The 16,335-nt window shown below is 40.7% G+C and overlaps 1 long non-coding RNA gene across 1 annotated transcript in view; it reads left to right on the top strand.

Moving 5' to 3' along the window:
- Positions 1-436: 436 nt before the first annotated feature.
- LOC122680837 overlaps positions 437-16,335 on the top strand; it is an 83,158-nt gene continuing 67,259 nt past the window's right edge. The window contains exon 1 of the long non-coding RNA XR_006336791.1: positions 437-515. This is a non-coding gene — a long non-coding RNA (uncharacterized LOC122680837). The remainder of the gene's footprint in view (positions 516-16,335) is intronic.

Below are 16,335 nucleotides of genomic sequence, written 5' to 3'. Positions count from 1 at the left end.
TGAATACATGAGCACGATGGCTTAGATATTAGGGTTATCACCATATTCTTAGACTAGGAGGCTGAGGTTCCGAGAAGTTACTAAGTTCAGAGACGTCCCTACTGCCCTAGTGGCTAAGACTCCAGGCTCCCAACGCAGGGAGCTGCGTCAGGGAACTCGATTCCGCGTGCCACAACTAAAGATCCTGTGTGCCACAGCTAAGACCCAGTGCAGCCAAATAAATAAATTTTTTTTAAAATTTGTTTTTTTAAGTTCCTCATGTCTTAAACATTCGTCCATTTCCTTACCCAGCAGTCCATGTCCGTGGCTCCTTGGCTACCCCGGGGAGGACCTCCGGGACCACTTGCGGGCCCGTGGGCGCCCTCTGTCGGCGACGCTCAGCTGGCGCACGGGCCCGCTCCTGCGCATGCGCAGGTGCGCGCGGCGAGGGTCCTCTGCTGCCTGTCGGGCCCGAGTGCCGGCTCTCACGTTTGCGGGTGCTGAGCCGTTCCCTAAATGGGACCTGGACATCACTTGTGAGTTTCGGGCGTGTATTCTTGGGCCTTTTTAAGGAATCGGCGTCTGGATGGGCGCTCGACCAAGGGGCAGGAGGACTTGAAGAGTTAACCATTGCCTGAGTGGCCTGGAACCAGAGGCAGAGGGAAGCCGACAGGGCTGCGCTTCGAGAACTCCGGCTCCTTGTCTGACTTTCCTCTGAGGAGAAGCGAGGGCGCAGGAAGTGAGGAGTGACGTTATCTTTGGGCCGATGGTCAGAACCTGTGATGCAAGCATGGCCCAAATTAACCGGAAGCGGGGAGAGCTTTGCTTCCATTTTCCAGAACCTTCCGCCGCAGTCCCGCCTGTCAGCGCAAGTGCGCTCAGGGTCGTCGGGTGTAATCTCTTACACTCCAATGCGCAGTAGATCTACTCTGGCCGCATGCACCAGCCTTTCTCAATCCTTTTAGATTCCTTCCCAGTTCTTTACAGAAGAGATGCAACATTGAGTCACATCCAAGGCAGATTCACAACCAAGAAGATGTCTTCATTTTCTCTTTAAAAGTGGTGGCTTTGTTCTTGTTTTCGTATCAAGTAAGGGCTACTTTTGGGGTTGTTTAGCTTTTGATCCCCATTTCATAATTACATCCTTAATTTTTTTAGGTTATTGTCTGTTGAAATTGTAACTTTATTAATTTCTATCTCTAAAACTCCAACGAGAAATACTTACCTCTTACTTCTCCCACTGGAATAATATATTCCCCAGATGGAGAAATTTAGGAATGAAGTAAAAACCTAGAGGACAAAAGGAAAATGAACGGGAGGTGGTGAGTTGTTCTGAGAAGATAGAACACATGCATTTGCTGGTCTAGATGATTCGATTTTCTCAGGGAGTGTTGGAAAATATGGTTAGAAGGGGGAAGGCAGTCTGCTGTCATGCAGTGTTCACTAGAAGAGGTTTTGAGGATATTTGATTTGGAACTACCGTTCTTTCCTTTCATAATATTCAGCATGTCCCTAATCGTTGTATTCCAGATATTGAACACCAATTTTTAAGCCCTTCTACCAAAATGTTTTGCACTCATTTGAACATTTCTAAATTGAAATTCTAAATTAGTATTCATTGAAAAGTGGTTTGACACAAAGAAACGAACATGAATGAAACCTTCTGAGCCTTCTTTGCATTTCCAAGAGCATGTTCAATTCTTTAGAAAAGTCATTGTTGTCGGTTTAGGAAAGATTTATTCAATTCCCAAGTGCCACCTCCAGAGGGCACAGCTGTCTCAAAAAAAAAAAAAAATGTTTTTCTTTTTTAAGTTCCTTCAGTTTTGCCAAGGAACTCTTCATAGTCTGTAATTGTGATTCTTGGGATCCAAACTTGAAATAGTTTTACCTAATATATTTTAATATTCATTGAAGTCTCTATAGTTGTGTTTCCTAGGATCTAAACTTGAAATAGTTTTACCTAATATATTTTAATATTCCTTGAGGTGTTATGGTATTCTCTATTTTCAGTGATTAACACTTATAATATTTAAAATTTTTATAAAAGGAAGAATTAAATCCAGTGTTGTCAGTTTGCCCCATACTTAAATCTCTGTTCTCTCTAGTTTTACGTAATAACTCGAGTCAGACAGCACCCTTTAATTTTTTAAAACACATTTAAAAGTTTATTTGCTAAAACTTTGTATTTTCAAGAGATTGCACTCGTGACCCCAGTTACCCTAAAAGATGAAGCATGAAAAGTGCATATGAATCACTTATGACTTAGTGCCCCGTGTATTCTTTTAGAGTCTGCTGTTACATTTAGAGTAAATGTTTTGGGAGCTTTCTACTCCTGAAGCTACACAAACTGCCTGGGGGATTTATTTTTCACAACATCAAAATTTATGGTGACTTTTTATTTTAAAATGCTTTTATTCATCCGCAGAGGAGAGGATGTTGAAGTGAATTTGCTCAGAAAAGAATGGGGTTTTTTTTTTCTAGAATGTACATTAAACGATTTACTCTCTCCCTCGTTTGTCTCAGCCATCTCTGCTATGTTTAGTGTGAAATTGAACCCTGTAAGGCTAAAATCCAAGAAGAGGGAGACTAAGGATTCATGCAAACAATTTTACGTGTATTTCTTTTCTGTGTTTTCTTTCACGGCTTTCAGTTGCTGCTCACTTTGGGCTATTTTTCTTTTCCTGTTATTTTTTTCCCTCCTGTTAACATTATGCAAAAAATCTATCAACAGGGTGTGAAAGGGATTGTTTGTAAGTATTTAAAACCACTTAACATCTATTTATATGAAAATGCTGTTTAGGTTTTGGAAGCTTATTTGCATGTTGGCATGGAAAATTTTGAAAACTTGTACAGGATTGATGTTGAAAGTGTTTAACTTCATATTTGCTTTACATGAATGGGGAAGAGCTAGAGGAGCCCCCGAATCAGTGTGTTCTGTAAGGAACCACGCGTATGAAGTGGTGTCAGCTAAATGTGTGGAAGAATCAAGAAAGGGCTAGATGAAATATCCTTGAAGTCAGGTTAAGCCAGGGATGAGCCACTCAGGGCTAATGTGTATGATACAGAAGTATAATTAGCAAATCCACGAATTATCCCTCTTCTATTTCAATTCCACATAACAAATGTTAGTTTAATGATATATTCCTTTACCTTGTACATTAGTCTTGTCTCCCCAGTGGTTTGATGGAAGATCTTTGATGGCAAAGAACCATGTCTGATACATATGTTTTTCTATTTCATCACAACAACTAGCCCAGTGTTAGACCAAAGAGGCCTTCCACGAATAGTTGGTGATTAATTATTAGTCTGTGGAACTGTTAGCCAGGATGTGCTCCCAAGTAGAAAATGCCAGGCTCGGAACTTTAAAGTGTTCTTGGAATCCAAAGTGTTTTTTTCTCCATTATGTCTCCGTGAGGCTCCTGACACTCTGTCTCCTTAGGTGAATGAATGTGCTGTTTTAACTTGATGGATGATTTACAAGAAATTTGTCACAAGTATTTGGGATTTTCAGTGCTGCCATTTGTATGACTTAGATAATAAATCCGAGGACAGTGTAATGGAAGGGATTCAAATGCAGGTGAAGTTACTTAGAATATTTGCAATGGAAGGGTTGGGAAACTAGTGTTTCAGCAGAACACAGACAGCTAAGATAAAAATATGATCTCCCCTTGTCCCCTTGTTTATACACGGTAAAACTTGGCTTGTCCATCTGTCAGTGTTAACTGTTCTATACATGGTCCTGTGCCATTGTGGTTGAGTGACACATAGGTAGTTATCTCTTGTCAGTGGATATACCTAAGTGAGTCTATCACGCATGTGCTGCAGGGCCTCGAGCCTTGGAGGGACATTTTGTTAGGTGACCCCTAAAGTCACCTACTGATGAAAATGCTGTGTGATTCTGCATTAAGTTTGCATTACACTCATTTATTGGAATCAAAGACAGTTCTACAAATGCTGGAGCATCTTAAGGAAACGTGAGATGACAACCAATGGGCTAAAAGCCCAGCATCATTAGATTAAGGGTGTGTCATCCCCATGCAGGTCCTATTTCAAGGCCTGTTAGCCTGGGTACATGTGTTAATTACACGAGCAGTTCAGATATTCTGTCTCTGACGGGTGAGTCTAGTTTGAAATGCTTATAATTCTAATTTAATTAGAAATGCATTCAAAGAGCTAATGTTATTTGTGAGAATTTAGAAGTAAATCCCTTAGTGAAATAAATGGACCTTTGGTAAAGTGAATCATAACCTAATTTTGAACGTATGGATGGATATTCTCCTATCAGCTTTGCTTGAAGTCTGGCAGAATTGGGGGGAAAATTCTGGTGTAGATGCAGTACTCATCTGTTCTCACTGTGTGACTTAGTTGAAGATCTGTATTCTCTCAGCTGCCACCAGTCTTCAAAAATAAAGTCATTTATTGAAAAAGTCAGTAATCTAAACGATTCCTACTTTTCTCATTGACAGGGCATCTCCTGGTTACCTGCACGTCCATGGAGATACATGACCTCTTAGCAGGGGGTCAGTGTTGTAGGTGGAGAGTCAGTGCAGTGTTGATGTTCACTTAACATTCCAGCAACAGTACTCTCACCTGTCTTTGGTTGTGGCCAGTGGTTTTTAGTCCATTATAGCCAGGGCTGTGCCGTGGTCTGTCCCGTAAATGGCTTCCTGGTGACACTAGAAGGTGACTTGCTCGGCACAGACAACCGCATGTTTGGCGGGCAGAAAAGATGCAGGGCGCTGTCCCCACAAGCCAGCATGCCTTCTCAAAACCCGTTTGATGACATTCGCTGTGATGTGGATGGGTTCCCCCAATTTATCTTCGGTCTCAAAAAGTGGTTTAGGGCTGGATGCACATGCTGGTGTTTGTTAATTCCTGAGGTGACACTTTTAAGTCCCAATGTTTGATGTTCCACAGTCCTGGAAAGAATGATTTTTCACTCTTTGATCCTGTGAGAAAAATCCAATTGTTTTGCATCTTGCAGTTCATGCCGATGGCTTTTGTTCCCTCATCTTTTTAGCAGATATTTTCTTTTTTTCAGGGCAGAGTCGTGATGAGGGGAGGTCTGTCAGGCTATTGCAATAATATAAATAACAAGCTGGTGGAATTACAAATAGAGCAGAGATTCTTAAGAGGTTAGAGCGAAAAAAAAAAAAAAAAGTGGTTCTGGTTACCAAGCTGGAGGACTATGTAAAAAAGGTGCAGAACCCTTTTTTAATGTCATGTCTGTGTGCAGCTTTCCTAGTTTAAAAATCGTCCTTTCTTTCCTAAGAAAAGAAAACACAGGCTAGGGAATAAAACGCTCTGGACAAGTTTCATTTAGTTAGGTTTTTCCCTCCTTGATCTTCCTGATGGTTTTCAACCTCTCCTGTTCTCTAATAATATTACTTGGAGAATTAAAGACAACGTGAAAAACAAAAGCTCCAGCAAAGGAGAAGGGCAGCCAATAACAATGAACTGAGTTCTCTAGGCTGTTCACAGAATGGTAACAGAGACAAAAGAACTTTTTTTTCGTCTTTATAAGAGCTGCTGTTACCTTTTCTTCTCTTTCAGACCTCTTTCTCCCTGTTCTTGGCTTCTTTGCAGCTTTCAGCGTCTCATTATGAATGGCTATTTTAATTCCTCTTTTTATTAATAAATAAGATAATGTTTCTGTTACTGATTTACTGTTTGGAAAGTAGAGCCTTTAATGTGGCATTCTTGATGGTTTCAGAGTAATTGTAATTTTGTCTTTTTTTTTTTTTCCCCATTGAATTGAGTTTTCTCTCAGCCAAAGTGCTTTGCCTATTCTTTACTGCAGTTTTTTTTTTAAAGGATAATTGAAAGTTGTTCTACAAATATAGCTAAAAAAATTCATGTTTCTCAGTGAAAAACAACCCTGAAATGAAAGCCAACTTAAATCATACCAGAAAAGACTCACAAAATGAAGCTGACATCCTGGAAGAAGGGAGAAATGCTAAGGCTTCCAAGTAATCAGTTTGGGCCATTTAGGTGCTAAATGACAGGATCAAGAAGAAAAATTTTTAAATTGATTTTTAAGACTGTCTGAAAAAGGAGGCTGAAATGAATATTAAGTGATTTCTTTGGGGCTGTCAGAAATAATAATGGAAGAAGAGACAAGCCCGGTCTTGCTGCCGATGGTAGGATCAAAGAATTTAGAGTCCCCGCAGGTTGGAGATGAAGTTCAGCACTTCAGTTGTTAAGAAATGTGAATGGAGAGAAGGGAAAGGAAGCAGCAGAAGAACCTAATACGCGTAGTATGAGCTGGAAAGGGAAGGGAGGCCGCGCTGGGCTGTTAGGGAAGAGGTGCTCTGTGTTCTGTGAGGAGTGGCCCCATTCCTGGCAGAGCCTGGCACATGAGGTGCTCCTAGCAGTGTGGATGGACCGGTCAGGACACATCCATTCCCTCTCCCACCCACAACCCCCCACCCATCAGCCCATGTCCCGGCCAGTAGCCATATACATCTATCTGTCAGTTGGCCGGTGGGAGTGGGGCTCCAAGCTGGCTGTTGAACAAGCCCATATGGCATGAGGGTTGCATTCGTATCTTTGGTCTCATTAGCACCATGTTGGAACCAACAGAGTTAACCGACTAATTAATAGAGAGATGCATTGAGTGTTCTCTGGGATTTGGAATCAGTTTCCCTTAAATTAGCCATGTCAATTACCACAAGCCCATAGATACCAGGAGCTGGAAAAAGATATGGCAGGATTTAAAAACACATGGGGACCATGGAGAATGTGAATAAAAATGGAAAAGTAGACCTACCTCACTAGGACTGTGGTTTTCCAGCACGTGGATGCTGTCACAGCACTGCGAAGGACTGATACAGCATTCTGATGGACTGTGTTTTCTACCATCTGTTTTCAGAAGTTTCTTAAGTTCTACTTTTTTTTTTTCTTGTTCTCTGAATACATTGGACTAGAAAACATACCCTACCGTAACGTTCCGCTCACTAATGTGGAAATGGACAGTGAGCCTTAATGCCCCAATCATTTGGCAACAAGATCTAACTTTCTTCTCAGAGATGTATCCATGCTCCCTCTTTGTCGTATGGGATTCTATATCAAGGTGCCTGGCCTTACCTAATCCATTAGGAGGTCCATATTGTGATTCAGTCTCAGCCTGTGGTTCTAAACTAGGGATGAGTTTCTCTCCCTGGGGACATCTGACAATGTCTGGAGACATTTCTGGTTGCTACAGCTATAGAGCATGCTACTACCATCTAGCAAGTAGAGGCTAGAGATGCTCCTTAGGATCCTACAATGGACAAGACAACCACCTCCAAGGAGGAATTATCTGATCCAAAATGTCAGTAGTGCACAGGTTGATAAACCCTGTCTGAGCCAACTTGACTTTCCCTTCTGGGACCCTGAAACATCAGTGACGTGGTATAAGCAACAAACCCCCCAAATTAGCCAAACTCACTTATTCTAGGAGCAATGCCTCATTAAGACAGCCCTGTTAGCTAGACTTCTTCCTCAAACCTTTCTGGGTTCCCACTTTTTTTTGTTTTTTTTATGCTAGGTCTTCAAGTTATCTGTTCTGTGAACTCCGCCATACCCTTTTGATACAGTCCTTTTCTGCTGGAATTAGTCAGAGTAATATTCTATTGCTCATCATCAAAGAATTCTAAAGTGTGTGTGGAATAACTGATGGTTTAGCATAGATATGTCAGATAACACATCATTCGACAATTCCTTTATAAATCCTATCTTTGGTTATTAAGCATCTAGTAAGTTGAGAGTCAAGTTAGAGGACGCAGAAGCAGTATAACAGAGAACCCTGTACGTGTGAGGGTTCTTGTGCTGACGTTTCACTGCAAGGGTAAGAGAATTGATAGACCCCCACAGAGCTTGAGAACTCACTTTCAAGCAGGGAAATAGAGTTTTCCAGTGTGGTAGGGCATCAGTGGCAGCAGATCAAGTGCAAACCTCAAAAAGCAGGTTTAAAAAAAAAGTAACCTACCATGTTGAGACTGTGCCTGCCTTTGACCTCCTTGGGCTACTCTGCACAATGTTGAAGCCAGGGGTTGCAGATGAATAATTTCTTGTCTTTTTAAAAAATCATTCTTCTCAAGGTTCATTTTAAAATAATGAAAGCATAGATGGCAGTACCTTACTCACAGGCACAGAAGTTTTCTTTAAAGATGTTTAAACTCAGAACTGATGCTGGCATGGTGCTCTAACTCCATTAAATAGAAACTCTACTCAAATTAAGACGATCTAGGGAACAGAATCTCTTGATTACCAAGGCTGGAATAGGTGGGTGTGGGTGGTTGTCTGAGCCCATTTAGCTGTTGGAGACCTTGGGGGCTGCCTCGTAAAAAGACCTGTTTTGTTGGAAGCTTCTCTTTCTCCAAGTGCATGGGTTGGAATATGTTAAACTGTTCTTCGGTGAGCAAAGTCATAAAGGATGTGAGCATACAAATAGAGAATTCGTGTTGGAGATCTCATGAGGTTCATTGTACTTCTCAGGCAGGGTTTCTTTTTTAAGATGCCAGCAAAATGCCACAGTATTTTATTTTTGTCTCCAGTAAATTGCTTTGGAAACTTAAACAAATTAAACATCCTGTTTTGTGTTTCTGAGACTCACTGGGGAAACTCAGTCTCTCCAGTCTGATGTTTCAGGTGGAAGTAATAGGTGTGTGTAAATCACCTTTTTAAAATAGTTATGCGTGTGCATGACCCATTCAGTATCACCTGGGCTTGTAAGCAGTTGTGTATATTATCTAAAGAAGAAAACAAAAGTGAACTTTTTGGAGTGTGTGTGTGTGTGTGTTTGTGTGTGTGTGTGTAGGTATGTGTGATATTGTTAAGATGAGAAATCATTCCTGATGCTTTCTATGTTTTAGGAACTAATTTCTAGTACATTGTATTAGTATACTCAAAATCCATTGTTGAAGCCATTTGGAAACAAATTTAAAGTAAATCTTAAAAATAATTATCATCATTCAAATAGAAGGCAACATGATAGAAATTAGCAGCTAAAACTGAGAGTCTGCCTTTGAAATTTAATGGGGCACAATTTTTCTTGGGTTCCTCATCCCAAAAACCATTTTCCTTTGTTTTCTGTGTTGGTCGCTGAAACCAGCTCCTAGATACATACATGGCCCTGCCTCTCTCCCTCACTGCTTCCCCCCACCTCACTGGATTTCCCTGCAACTGAAGGATCGTTTCCTTTTAGTACCTCCCTACTAGGCGGAATGGAACAGCCTGGAAGGCTGGTGCCCCTGAGCCTGAGCAATGAAATTAGCTTGGGGGGTTCATTTTAGTGCTTCTCCCCTTCGAGGGGGTCTCTTTGACCATAGGAACTGTCTGACTTGGTTACTTCTCATGTAAACATCTCAGACTCCCAGGGCTTGAACTCTGGTTGAAATGTTACATTTAAAGGCCAGACAGAACCCAAATCAATGGATGATTGCAGCACCTTTCAAATGTCACTTAAAAAACTCTGTGTAGTGACGACTCCAGCCCCTTGGGAAGGAGCAGGAACGAACTGTCGCCCTCGTCCCCCCTCGGCTTTGATTGTGGCTCTCTCTCCTTGTAGGCCTGTCTGCTCTCTCCCGGTCTCCTCCTTCCCTTCTCCCCGCACCCGATCTCGCACACACACCTGAGCTACATGCGTGGGTGCATGCCCTGGAGGCTGAACTATGCAAGAGGTGTCACCTACAGAGGTGTTTCCTTTTGGAATGTCATTGTTTAACTTCAGGGTCCTGTTATTCTTGTGTGAATGAAATGTCAGAAATGAATTTCACCATGTAATTTTCCAGGCATTGACAGGCCTTTGCCATCTGTCATTGGATCATGAGTTTGCCTTTGGTTTCCTGCCATGTTTAGGGTTTTGACCTATCCCTTTGAGTGCCAGTAATTTTACTTCTCAATATAGCTTCTGATGGAGGTCTCGGCTGCCAGGTGTGACTTGTAACTTTGAGGCATGGAGGGATTTCTTCTCTGGGCTTTGCTTTTTATTATTTTTAAAACCTCAAGTGTCATGAATCCTGTCACTTGAACAGCGTTGATTTGCAATTAATCCTGTGGGTATTATCTATTTTTGCCTGTAGTCTTTGCTGATGAGGAGGGTCCCACATTACAGCAAAGTCTCAGTCGTTTTGAAATGTAGGACTGAGTTTTATTGGCTGAAAGAGGCAGTTTAGGGGAGAAAGATTGGAGTAGGAAATAATAATGCTTTTTTATAAAGAACCCAAGTTTAATTGGAAAGAAGGAAAACTGAAGTTTTTCATTTCCCTACATAGTGAAGATTTTGAAAAGTCCTACTGCTCTGAAGTCAGAAGACGGATTTTATAAAGTACAAGCAGATTGTTTTTGAACTGAATGTTAAAGCTCTGCTGTCAGAGTTGACAAGTTCCCGAATTCAATTTTCAAACTAAAACTTAGAAAACCGAGGAGACACTGTGTCTTCTCAGTAGCTTATCAAAAGAAATGCGGTGGCAGGCTCCCACCGCTGTCTTGGCCAGCCAGGTTGCGGGGAGGCGGACAGCACCCCTTCACATCATCTCTGCTCCCCCTGGCACCGGTGCGTTCTTGATATGGACTGGATAGGAAGGGCTCCAGCTGCTCAAGCTTGCTAAGATTGGATGATGGTGACAGGCCACCCTGCACTTCTCTCCAAGAATGGGGAGAGGATTTTTTCTTTTTCTTTTTTTAAAACCATTTTTAGAAAAGCTTCAAGCACCAGTGATCTTTGCTCAGGACTTATTGGTCTTCATGGTTGGCAGACAGAGGATTAAGAAGCATCGATATTAGCACACTCGTTGTTGCTTTATAAGAACAGTGTAAAGCTATGTAGAATTCTAGGCATGGCCCCCACCAGCCCTCTCATTTTTCTTTCTTTGGAGATAAAAATTAGCTAGTTACGGCTCATGAGTTTTCAGGATCTTCTTTATGCACGTAGACGATAAAAGGTTGTCCTAAGAAAAGAAGGTATTTTGCAATTAACTACTAAAGTAATGTAGGTAAGTATTAAATATTTACCAGGTGCCACATGAAATTTACATGCCTTATAAATTTACATAACAACCCATGAAGCAAATTACGTCATCACCGTTGCGCAGATGGGGAGAGTGAGGCTCAGAGGGTTTTTTCAGGATTTCTTCTCCTAGTGAGGAGAAGAGCTGGGATTTAAACCCAGCTCCACCTCCTAACCTTGCCCTCTTAACATTTTACTGTAAAACTGCCTCCAAAGCAATGACAATGATGAGCTCAGTGGTAGAATTTCTTCCTACAGATTCTTTCAGCAGTAAATAAATATCATGACCTTTTGAATACTCTTCAGGTTGTGTGATTCTATTAAGTCTTAAAATTTTCACCGGCTTTTATTTTGTATCCATTTGGTCTTTGAAAATTCAGAGTTATTGGTTGCTATATTTCGTTTTTATTCCTGAAACTGTTATAAAACCTTATTAAATTGAAATCTTATTACCTGGAACTTCCAATTAGCCAGATGTTTCTTTCTTTTTTTTTTTCTTTCCTATAGTCCACTTGTAGAAGGAAGAAGAAAATCATAGAAAAATATGCCCATATCAGAGTTTTTTTTTCCCAAGATTAAATATGTCCTATGGTCCTTTGCCTTTTAGATGTTACTTCTAACTCCAGCTGTGTTAGATGTTAAAATATAACTCTTTATGATTTTGACATGCTTAACAAAAAAATCTGCTGTAAGTGTTAAGGGAGTTGTATTAGTAAGAGGAAGCTAAGGGCTGTAACAAGAAGTCCCTGCATCTTAATAGCTTATCATAATAAGAGATGACGTCTCACACACTGCACAATGCAGTGGGAGTCAGCAGTGATGGTGGGGCGAGCAGGTCTTCTGCTCCAGATTCTCATTCAGATAACCTTGTGGCTCTGAGAATTCCTCTAGAATCTCAGTTTTTCACTGAATTTAAAGAACCTGACTGGTAAACAAAGAAAGACAGCCAGCCTGGAAGATTCTTTGAGAAGTTATTAGGGGCCAGGATTGAAAGCAGTTCTGCCCACAGTTCTGCCCACGTTCCGATGGCATGACCCCACCTAACTGCTCAGGGAGGCTGGGAGATACAGTCCAGCTCTGGGCCCAGGAAGGAGAGAACGTGGGGTTTGGTGTCCACCTAGCTTGGTCTCTGTCACAGCAGTGACATAAAATCCTGAGGTCTTTATGGCTCTTCTGATATTCAAAAGCATGTAAGAAACATCTGTTCTGAACTGGATTTGTGATTTCCAAAACTTTGCCTCACGTGTGTGTACTTAGTCGTGTCCAACTCTTTGCAACCCTATTGACTGTAGCCCGCCAGGCTTCTCTGTCCATGGAATTTTCCAGTCAAGAATACTGGAGTGGGTTGCCTTTTCATCCTCCAGGGGATCTTCCTGACATCTCCTGTGTCTTCTGCATTGCAGGTGGATTCTTTACCAGTTGAGCTACCCGGGAAGCCTCCAAAATTTGGGTTATTAAAAAATATTATTGGAATATCACTTAGACCCATGCAGGATCAGAATGGAAGTGTGGACTGCCAGGGGTGGGGATGAAGCAGACCAGGAATCTACGTTTTTCAGAGGCTCTCCAGGTGATTTGGATATAGCCAGGCTGGCACCAGTTTGGTGTTTGGTAATCACTGGTCTAGATAATGTACTTGATAAGACAGATTATTAATACAGATTAATTCATTTCAGGAAGGACTTTTAGCCAAAACGACTGGGAGGAAAAAGAGTGGTTTTTAGTTACTTGGTTAATGAGCCTAAATTCCTATTTATACCAACTATTGTAAGTAGTCAAGACTTCAGACATATTCTGTGGCCAGTTGTTTTGAAAGTCTGTAGAGTGCTTCATAGGTAGTATAGTTTCATTTCCCAGGGAAACACCCCATGTAGAAGAAAGCCATCCCGGATATTGCAGATGCTGACCACCTATATTTTATAATAATTGTTAAAAAGTTCTCCATGTCTCATTTCAACCTTTTTCACCCTCCTAGAAAGCACAATTATAGATTCCTAATTACCTAAATTATGTCAGTAGATGTGAAGGCAATTATAGTAGTAAAAACTGTTTTCTATTTCAAACAGTCATTGGGTTTTAAAAATCAAATTGTGTTTCTTGTTTTGGTATTTAAGAGTATGGCATTGCCAGGTTGTTTTTAACCCACATGTTCCTCACATGACATCCTTCTCCATTTAAATTTTTACTACTGTATGGCTTTTGAGGGATAAAGATAACCTCTTATAACTGATACAAGTGTCTAGGTGAAATCGATCTCGTTGATTCTGTGAGGCCGTTCCGTGCTTACTAACCCCAGTGAGAGTGGGAGGACTCAGGGTGATATTTCAGGTTTACTCTTTTGTGTTGCCATCAGGTTGGATTTATGAAAGACAGTGGAAATTTATCACCTTTCTCTGTTATTCTGAAACCATAATTTTCTGGTCTCTCGGTTGCTTGTGAACATTTCTGATAAAATGCACCGCTCTCTGAACCTTTGTAACACAGATTTGTTTAAGATCTTAAATTATATGTTGCTATCCAAGCAAAGGATGAGAAGCCTGTCTGCTGTGCTTCAGTATTATAGGCAACATTGCCCACCATTCTGCAAGTTCTGATCATACTACGCTCATAATTACTCCATAGCGCTTACCTGATCAACCCCACCTTCCTTGGCCTTGCATTCACACATCCCTGTCATCTGACCTCTGCTTGAAGCTGCTGGTGAGCTTTTCAGTCACTTAGCTTAAAGAGCCCTTCCTCAAAAGTAAGCCTTTTTACCCTAGCCAACTGGTCCAGTCCTCATCCTCCAGAATGTCTTGAGTTTCTTTGTACCTCATGTTTCTAAACCCCATCTCTTCCTAAATGAAATTCCGTCCATTGTTTAAGAATCAGTTTGAAAAAAAAAAAAAAAAGAATCATTTTGAAATGCCACAGACTCTAAAACCCTCCCTCTTCAACTGAACTATGATGTACCACTTACTGGGACACCTTATTCAGCTTGGGATATGCTGACTAGATTTTCTACTAGAATGTAAGCTCTTGGAGATCAAAGAGACTGCTTTATTCATCTCTTATTCCTTGTGGTCCTTTAACCATAGTGAGCATTTGTATAACCTTCATAATAAACAACATTTGGTTGAGAATTAAGATTCAAAGTTAAAAATGCTACGTTAGACTATTAATTTAGAGCATGATTTCCCAAAGTGAAACAGTAATATGTTATTTGGGGAAAAAATTATCTGGCTAAGTGTACATAGATTGTTTTACTACGGGGCTTTTCACAGTCTTTTAGTATGCTTATAGAATGTAATATGCTAATATGAATATCTAAGAGAGAATGTGGTAAGCATCATATTTCACATTCTTTTCACCATAGAGCTTTTTTTTTTTTTTTTTTAAATGTGAATGTATTGATAAACCAGGGTTTTTGTAACTGATTTTGGGAACTACTACTTCAAGTAATATTCTGCATTGTTTTGGTACCTCATGTTATCAAAAGTACTTTCACTGTTAAAGTCGTCCTTGATTTCACTAAATATCACTGACTGATCGTAAGAAAACAAAAATACTGTTTATTTTAGAAGTTTGCACTTCTAAATATAATTTTGGGTGTTTTAGGTATGTGTGTTTGCTAACTGCCAACATTCATCAAGTCTACTGTTTAGCTAAGAGGCAGATACAGATAGATGGTTGTTGTTCAGTCACTCAGTCGTGTCACTTTATGACCCCGTGGACGGCAGCACGCCAGGCCTCCCTGTCCTTCACCATCTCCCAGAGCTTGCTCAAATTCATGTTCATTGAGTCGGAGATGCCATCCACCATCTTGTCCTCTGCTGTCCCTTTCTCCTCCTGTCTTCAATCTTTCCCACCGTTAGGGTCTTTTCCAGTGAGTCAGTTCTTCACATCAGGTGACCAAAATATTGGAGCTTCAACTTCAGCATCAGTCCTTCCAATGAATATTCATGGTTGATTTCCTTTAGGATAGACTGGTTTGATCTTCTTGCAGTCCAAGGGACTCTTCAAGAGTCTTCTCCAACACCACAGTTCAAAAGCATCAGTTCTTCAGTGCTCAGCCTTCTTTATGGTCCAACTCTCACATCCATACATGACTATTGGGAAAACCATATATTTGACTAGATGGACCTTTGTCGGCAAAGTAATGTCTCTGCTTGTCCAGGTTTGTCATAACTTTTCTTCCAAGGAGCAAGCATCTTTTAGTTTCATGGCTGCAGTCACCATCTGTAGTGATTTTGGAGATCAAGAAAATAAAGTCTCTCACTGTTTTCATTGTTTCCCCATCTATTTGCCATGAAGTGATGGGACCAGATGCCATGATCTTAGTTTTTTGAAGGTTGTTTTAAGCCAGCCTTTTCACTCTCCTCTTTCACTTTCATCAAGAGGCTCTTTAGTTCCTCTTTGCTTTCTGCCATAAGGGTGGTGTCATCTGCATATCTGAGGTTATTGATATTTCTCCCAGCAATCTTGATTCCAGCTTATACTTCATCTAGCCCAGCATTTCACATGATGTATCTGCCTGCAACACAGGAGACCTGGGTTCAATCCTTGGGTTGGAAAGATCCCCTGGAGAAAGGAATGGCTGGCTACCCAGTCCAGTAGCCTGGCCTGGAGAACTCCATGGACTGTACAGTCCATGGGGTCACAAAGAGTTGGACATGACTGAGCAACTTTCACTTTCACTTTTCACTCTGTACGTAAGTTAAATAAGCTGAGTGACAATATACAGCCTTGATGTAGTCCTGTTCCAATTTGGAGTCAGTCTGTTGTTCCATGTACAGTTCTAACTGTTGCTTCTTGAGCTGCATTCAGGTTTCTTAGGAGGCGGTAAGGTGGTCTGGTATTCCCATCTCTTTAAGAATTTTCCAGTTTATTGTGATCCACACAGTCAAAGGTATTGAGTAGTCAATGAAGCAGAAGTAGATAGATGGATATTTCAGGAAAAATCCTGGTGATCTAAATGAAACCGTTAATAATGAAGACATGCAGCTGAGAATCATTCCTTTGTCAAACATCTTTGAAGAGATATGCGAAGGCCTTTCTCTTAATAGTAATTTTCCTGAAGGTCATCTGCATTCAGACTATTTATGTAAATCTCTATTAATTCAAACTTTACTGAAATATTTGCTGAATTAAAGTCAATGCTTAGGATTTTCTTTTTTTCTTTAGCCATTATTGATTTATCTGGTCTACCCATTCTTTCTGTGGACACAGATTTAAGAAAAAAAAATCAGATCATTTTGTGTTTATATTTGTCTCCTTTAAATGAGTCTGTTATCATCAGCAATCATTTGTCAGGGTTGTAATTGCATGTACAGTGGATGAGATCAAATTTCAGAGCAAGAGGAGTTAAAGGATCTTTTACATCAAAG

Source organism: Cervus elaphus, chromosome 22 (genome assembly GCF_910594005.1).
Source record: "Cervus elaphus chromosome 22, mCerEla1.1, whole genome shotgun sequence".
Classification (NCBI taxonomy): Eukaryota; Metazoa; Chordata; class Mammalia; order Artiodactyla; family Cervidae; genus Cervus; species Cervus elaphus.
The sequence above is the reverse complement of the archived record's forward strand: the minus strand, read 5'-3'. Positions and strand labels throughout refer to the sequence as shown.